This window comes from Dreissena polymorpha, chromosome 16 (genome assembly GCF_020536995.1).
Source record: "Dreissena polymorpha isolate Duluth1 chromosome 16, UMN_Dpol_1.0, whole genome shotgun sequence".
Taxonomy (NCBI): domain Eukaryota; kingdom Metazoa; phylum Mollusca; class Bivalvia; order Myida; family Dreissenidae; genus Dreissena; species Dreissena polymorpha.
The window spans coordinates 34,298,048-34,305,129 of NC_068370.1; the positions used below are offsets into that span (position 1 = coordinate 34,298,048).

The window sequence follows — 7,082 nt, forward strand, 5'->3', positions numbered from 1 at the left end:
TAGGGGTCATCTACTGTCGAAGGCCAATGCACATGGGAAGTATCAAACCAATCGATTAATCAGTTGACAATTTATTGATCGGAAAGGATTGTACAATTAAAGTGTATCAGTGACCTTGACCTAGTGATCCAAATTTGTATAGGGTTCTTCTACTGTCCAAGGCCAATGCACATGTGAAGTATCAAGCCATTCTGTGAATCAGTTGACGAGACATTGATAGGAAACGATTTTCACACTTATTGTGATAGTGACCTTGACCTTTGACCTAGTGACTCCAATTTCACTACTTTCCAAGATCAATGAACATGTGAAATATCAGACCAATCAGTCAATTTATTGACAAGTTATTTATCGGAAACGATTTTCACACTTAGTGTAATAGTGACCTTGACCTTTGACCAAGTGACCCCAATGTCAATAGGGGTCATCTACTGCCCAAGGCCAATGCACAGTGTGAAGTGTCAAGCCAATCAGTGCATTCGTTGACGAGTTATTGATCAGAAACAGCTTTTCCACTTATTGTGTCTGTGACCATGACCTTTGACCTAGTGACCCAAATTTCAATTAGGGTCATCTTCTGTCCAAGGCCAATGCAAATGAGAAGTATCAAGCCAATCGGTGAATCAGCTGACAAGTATTTATCGGAAACGAGTTCACACTTAGTGTGTAACAATGACATTGACCTTTGACCTAGTGACCCAAATTTCAAAAGGTGTCTTCTACTGTCCAAGGCCAATGCACATGTGAAGTATCAAGCCAATCGGTGAATCAGTTGACAAGTCATTGATGGATAACGATTTCACACTTAGTGTGTAACAGTGATCTTGACCTTTGACCTAGTGACCCCAATTTCAATAGAGGTCATCTACTGGTCTAACTGGTCTACGGACATTCTTGGTCTACGGATAAACAGCCAGCAAACAATATACCCCTTCTTCTTTGAAGAGGGGCATAATAACACACAGTGTTTTGGTGTTTTTTAAACATTCATTAACTAAACATTTTTATGTACTTACTTTCTGCATTGTTTATTATTTTCGCGTGTTATTAAATGTTGAATAGGTCAACATTTTGTGTTCAAAATGTTCTATTTTGTTATCAAATGCAATTGAATTGATGTGAATCCATTGAACACGTGCTTTCTGTTGAAACTTGCTTAATGTCAAATTAAGATATATTTTACATAAACCACTACTTCTCATTTATAATTTTACAGATGTTTACAAATGTATTATTACAGTAGGCAGGCTATTGCCTGATAGTCAAGAACAACTTTTATTAAGATATCCCAGCAGTAATCAAAACAACACGAACAGATACTCCAACAATGATCTCTTAACAAGAGCTGTCAGAAGACAGCGCGCTCGACTATTCGAGTGTTTGACAGTATAACGTAAGCCATCATGGGGAAATTGTTTATATTCAATAAGGTCAAGGTAATACATGTATAGTCATATTCTAAGTGGAAGAGGACCATAATTGAAACATATTGATCACTTATGTTTTAAAGAAGTTGTACTTTATAGACGATATTGAGTTCAGGTGTATTTTCCACAATCTATTGAACATTTGTAAAGACATAAAACAAACTAATACGATTTTATTTCAAGTTTGATAGCAATAGCTTGGGTGGGATGGTTGGACGGTCCTTCAAAAATAAAATAAATAAATATTTGTGTTTTTTACCATGTTTAAAAAAATCTTTTTTGGTGGGGGGGTGGGGGTAGGGGGGGGGGTGGAGAATGGGGTTTAATGTGGGTGGGTGGTAACTTATTAGATGATCTTTAAAAATAACAACAAATAAGAAAAAAATATTTTATGTTTGTTTAGGGGGGGGGGGGGGATCTGGCGTGGGGGTGGTTTGGATGGAGTCCATTGTGGTATGTCAGGTAAGTGTTGCTTTCTCAAAATATGAATCAAATCTGATCATAAATAAAAAAGTTATGGCAATTTATGCAAAATTTATTAATTTGACCTTGAGAGTCAAGGTCATTCAAAGGTCAAGGTCAAAGTCAACTTACCAGGTACAGTTCCCTCATGATAGTAAGAAAGTATTTGAAGTTTGAAAGCAATAGCCTTGATACTTTAGAAGTAAAGTGGAGCTAAACACAAATTTTAACAAGGGCTGTTTGTAAAACATGCATGCCCCCCATATGGGTCAATAGTCAATAGGGGTCATCTGCCAGTCATGATCAATGTACCTATTAAGTTTTGTGATCCTAGGCCTAATTATTCTTGAGTTATCATCAGGAAACCATTTTACTATTTCAAGTCACTGTGACATTGACCTTTGACCTAGTGACCTGAAAATTAATAGGGGTCATCTGCCAGTCATGATCAATGTACCTAAATAAAGTATGAAGTTTCATGATCCTAGGCGTAAGCATTCTTGAGTTATCATCCGGAAACCATTTTACTATTTCGAGTCACTGTGACCTTGACCTTTGACCTAGTGACCTGAAAATCAATAGGGGTCATTTGCAAGTCATGATCAATGTACCTATGAAGTTTCATGATCCTAGGCCTAAGCGTTCTTGAGTTATCATCCAGAAACCATCTGGTGGACGGACCGACGGACGGACCGACAGACCGACATGTGCAAAACAATATACCCCCTCTTCTTCGAAGGGGGGCATAACAAAATATAACAAATAAGTTAAGGACAAAAAAGGGCAATAATTTCGTTAAAAGGTAACCAGAGTTATGCAACTTTCCCTGTACAGTCCCCTTACGATAGTTAGTGAGTTTTCCAAGTCTGAAAGCAAAAGCTATGATACTTTAGGAGTAAAATGGACCAAAACACAAAACTTAACCAAATGTTCAATTATCTAAGTATAAAAGGGGCCATAATTCTGTCAAAATGCCAGTCAGAATTAATTAACTTTGCCTGCACAGTCCCCTTAAGATAGTTAATAATAAGTGATGCAAGTATGAAAGCAATAGCTTTGATACTTTAGGAATAAAGAGAACCTAAACACAAAACTTCACCAAATTTTCAATTTTCTAAGTATAAAAAGGGCACATAATTCTTACAAAATGCTTGATACAGTTGTCTGCTCGTGTTTATAGATTGGGGTCATGTTGGTAAAGAAGTATGCAAAATATGAAAGCAATATGTCAAAGGACATAGGAAATATTTGATGTGGTACACAGACTTTAAAATTCCAATGCTCATGGTAACGCCGGGATATATATATATATATATAGTCGAGCTAAAAACCTAATTGAAAACAATAATTGCAATAGGTTCTCATATTTGAACTTAAAAGACAACCTTTACCCTCTTACAGTTCATGCAAAAAGGGTATCCTGTACTGTGCAATATGTTACACAGGAATGTAAAGCACGCAAATGCTAGTTTCCGATTTACCCGGTATTATACTAAAAAAAAATTAATACTTCATAAACATTTTACCACAAACGTGGTACGAAATTATGGAAAAGCACAAACGCGTTGATCTGTTCACAGCAATAAACAGAAGAAATATGATAGTAATAAGATTACAAAAAAAAATACAAACACTGATAATGTAATAAAATTTAAGGTATTTAACAAGTGATTTCCTTCACATGTAGGCTCCGTAATTTCACTGTGGTTTGGTGTTTTGGGAATCTGGCATGATAATGTTAGGAAACTTCCATTACACCTGACTGAGGATGAGAAAAGTGTATAAATAACTTAATAAATATCTGATTCATTAGTACATAATAAGTTTCAATTTCAAGAGCATGTCATTTTGTTTATGGTAATGTCGTATCAAATTGTACATAGGAGCAGTACCAGTCAAATGAACATTTACACAGATTGTGTTGTCAATCAATATTTTGATCCATAAAGAAGCAGCCTAATTAATACAGGAATTGTTGATAGTTTTATTAAATATTTTCAACAATATGATATATGACGTGCATATTCACTTATATTTTGCACAATAGAATAAACATGATCAAGAATGGTCAAAACAACATGACTGTGTATTTCTACACATTTTACTTATTTCAACTTCAATTGTTTTTTCTTTTAAATAATGGAACATATGAATAATTTGGCTAAAACCCTATATCAATAGCCTTTTTCCATTAACAATAATTGAAGACAAAAAATGTACCATTCAACCATCAGTGTTTAATTTACTAACTTTTTAAAATCTGATTAATTATATTTATTACAGCATTTTAATGTGCACCAGATGTACAAATAGTTTAGACCAATACTTAAATATAAAAATATTTACAACGATAAGGAATGTTACAAAAAGTTTTAAAAAGTCATATACAGTATACACTGCAACGCCGATATATCGCGGTTGTTGGGGTCCAAAGATCGCGAGCGCGATATATCCGGCGCGCGATATAACTCGAGAAATGTCTAACTAAATTGTATTGCGGTTAATTTGTCAAATTTCCCCAATGTTTTCATTTTATATATGGCGCTACTACATATTTGTATAGTGATAATTGCAAACCAATTCTACAATAAACATTTTTCATAACTACATAATGTATCTTTATTTATCATAAAAACCAAAATGTAAATTATATTTTTCATTTTCATGTACGATCGCTCGCGAAACAGTTCAAAACAAGAATTCTTGCCGTAAAAAAAAATGTATAAAATATAAATGTGCATATATTCGAATTTACGCTTATAAATAGTCCTAATGAAGGAACTGAAACAGCGTAACGGTAATGATACAGCGTGTTTGAATTATTTTATTAAGAGGAAATGTCAATGCCACATAATTCACGAGATACCGCGGTACTTTAGTTGAAATTTACAACTAAACTTTTAATGGAAATAAAATTATCTCAATGTTGTACCCGCTACGAAACTTTTATTTAGAAATAAATACACGCGCTTTTTATCAGAACAAAGAAATTCATGACCAGTACCGAAATTTAACGATTCATATACCAGTAAACTGCCATTATTACCTTTGAAATGACACTAATTGTTTATTTGTTAAGTGTTAAAAACAACCCCAGCCGTGTGTACACAACACTGTCACTTATCGACTGTTTTTCACGCTTCACGGCGTGCCATAGTAAGCCACGACATATAGGGTGTTAATACTAGCTAGAACCGGTTATTTGCTTAAGTTAGCGAATTCTCAGATTAAAACATGTAATTTAGTGATCATGCTCGTCGGATTTTTGGGAGCCATAGCCAAAGCGCGATATATTGGACAGCGCGATATAACGGTCCGTGATATATCGGCGTTGCAGTGTAGTTCTATGTAACTATCAACAAATACAAATTAATTTATGATTATAAATGTTTGTTTTTTCAAGTTAGTCCAGTTTTGATTGTAAAAAATGCACTGTAAGAGAATGATTAATTTTTGCCATATACTGTCAATTGTGTCTGCAGTTAAGGCAGAAGACACAGGGCCACTAGAAACACAAAAAACAACAACAAAGAAATACTTTAACCCCATTGAACCTTCTTGTTGAAATGAGTAAATTCAAGAGCTGTGTTTGTGAAACACAATGCCCCCTACTGCGCCGCTTTGAAGCTATATATTTGACCTTTGACCTTGAAGAATGACCTTGACCTTTCACCACTCAAATGTGCAGCTCCATGAGATACACATGAATGCCAAATATAAAGATGCTAACTTCAATATTGCAAAAGTTATGACCAAGGTTAAAGTTTTGGGACAGACAGACAGACATACAGACAGGCCAAAAACAATATACACCCGATCATTCGATCCGGGGGCATAAAAACGCATAGTTTTCATACATATATTGGTATGATATATATTACATAACAGTAATATATCATACTATTTCTAGATGACAATGGGTTTATTAATAGTGTTATTTTTTTCAATTTGAATACAGTGTTATTACTGTTCCAGTCTGCTTCAAGATGTCTAACATGTTGTCTATTTACAGAGTTACAATTCTTAATAAAACAAGAGATGTGTTTGTCAGAAACACAATGCCCCCTTCTGCGCCGCTTTGAAGCCATATATTTGACCTTTTACCTTGCAGGATGACCTTGATCTTTCACCACTCAAAATGTGCAGCTCCATGAGATACACATGCATGCCAAATATCTGAAGCGACATAGAAGTTATGATCATTTTTCGAAACCTAAACGCAAAACCTAAACGCAAAGTGTTACAGACGGACGGTACGATCACTATATGCCCTCCTTCGGGGGCATAAAAATATATCTCTAATAAATATGAAGTTTTATAAAAAACAACAAGAGGACCATGATGCCTACAAAGGGATCAACTGAGTTCAAAGTTCACCGATTGCGGAAGACATGATCTCGTGATTTATTTTTTTGACATAAATGAGTGTAACCTGTCATTCAACTGGTCCAAGATGATGCCAAGATAAACATTCGGACCAAGTTTCATCAAGATTAACCCTTTACAACTTAGATATGTATTTTGACACATTTGTAGTCCCTTCAAAGGTTAAATTTAATTAAAGACCTTTTATATTCGATTAAGTTTTAAAGGCTTCATTTCCGACTCTAAGATACTGATGAGCTGCAAACAGCATACAACCTGAACAGACTGCGAGTGGTCTCTAAAATGGTAACAATGTTTTTATAAGTCTTGACCTAGTAAATTAGTTCTTGGACACATATAGCTCTCATTCCAGATCAATCTGGAACATGCTCATCATGTTCAATCAAGATTGAGATTTTAATGCGGCTTCTTGAGTGTTTTTGTTTTGTTTTAATGTTTATACATTTTGACTGGATGACCTGGTTTTTGACTCACATGACCCAGATTCAAACTAGAGTTAACGTAGGGACTCTTAAGTTTTCGGAAACTCAAGTTTTCGGACATCCCCATTTTTGGCCAAAATAATTATTTTTTGTGACTCTTAATTTTCAGACATGCGCGTTTTCGTCTATCAGAAAACTTTACAGCGCTATTTTTACCAGATTTCAGCACTGTATTCGCTTGCCTTGAGACACTTTGATCATGGGTTTTTACAAATAGATTAAGGTCATAAAACCTGTAAGATGCATGCCAGAAGGCAATGGGCCATAACATTTGCGTAATTGGGTAAATAACCATGTATAATGGTAGAAAACAATCGCTTCACCC

At 34.9% G+C, this 7,082-nt stretch overlaps 1 long non-coding RNA gene across 1 annotated transcript in view; it reads right to left on the reverse strand.

The window, feature by feature from the left end:
* Positions 1 to 7,082, reverse strand: part of LOC127861407 (uncharacterized) — a 132,245-nt gene that overhangs the window by 100,612 nt on the left and 24,551 nt on the right. The window lies entirely within an intron of this gene.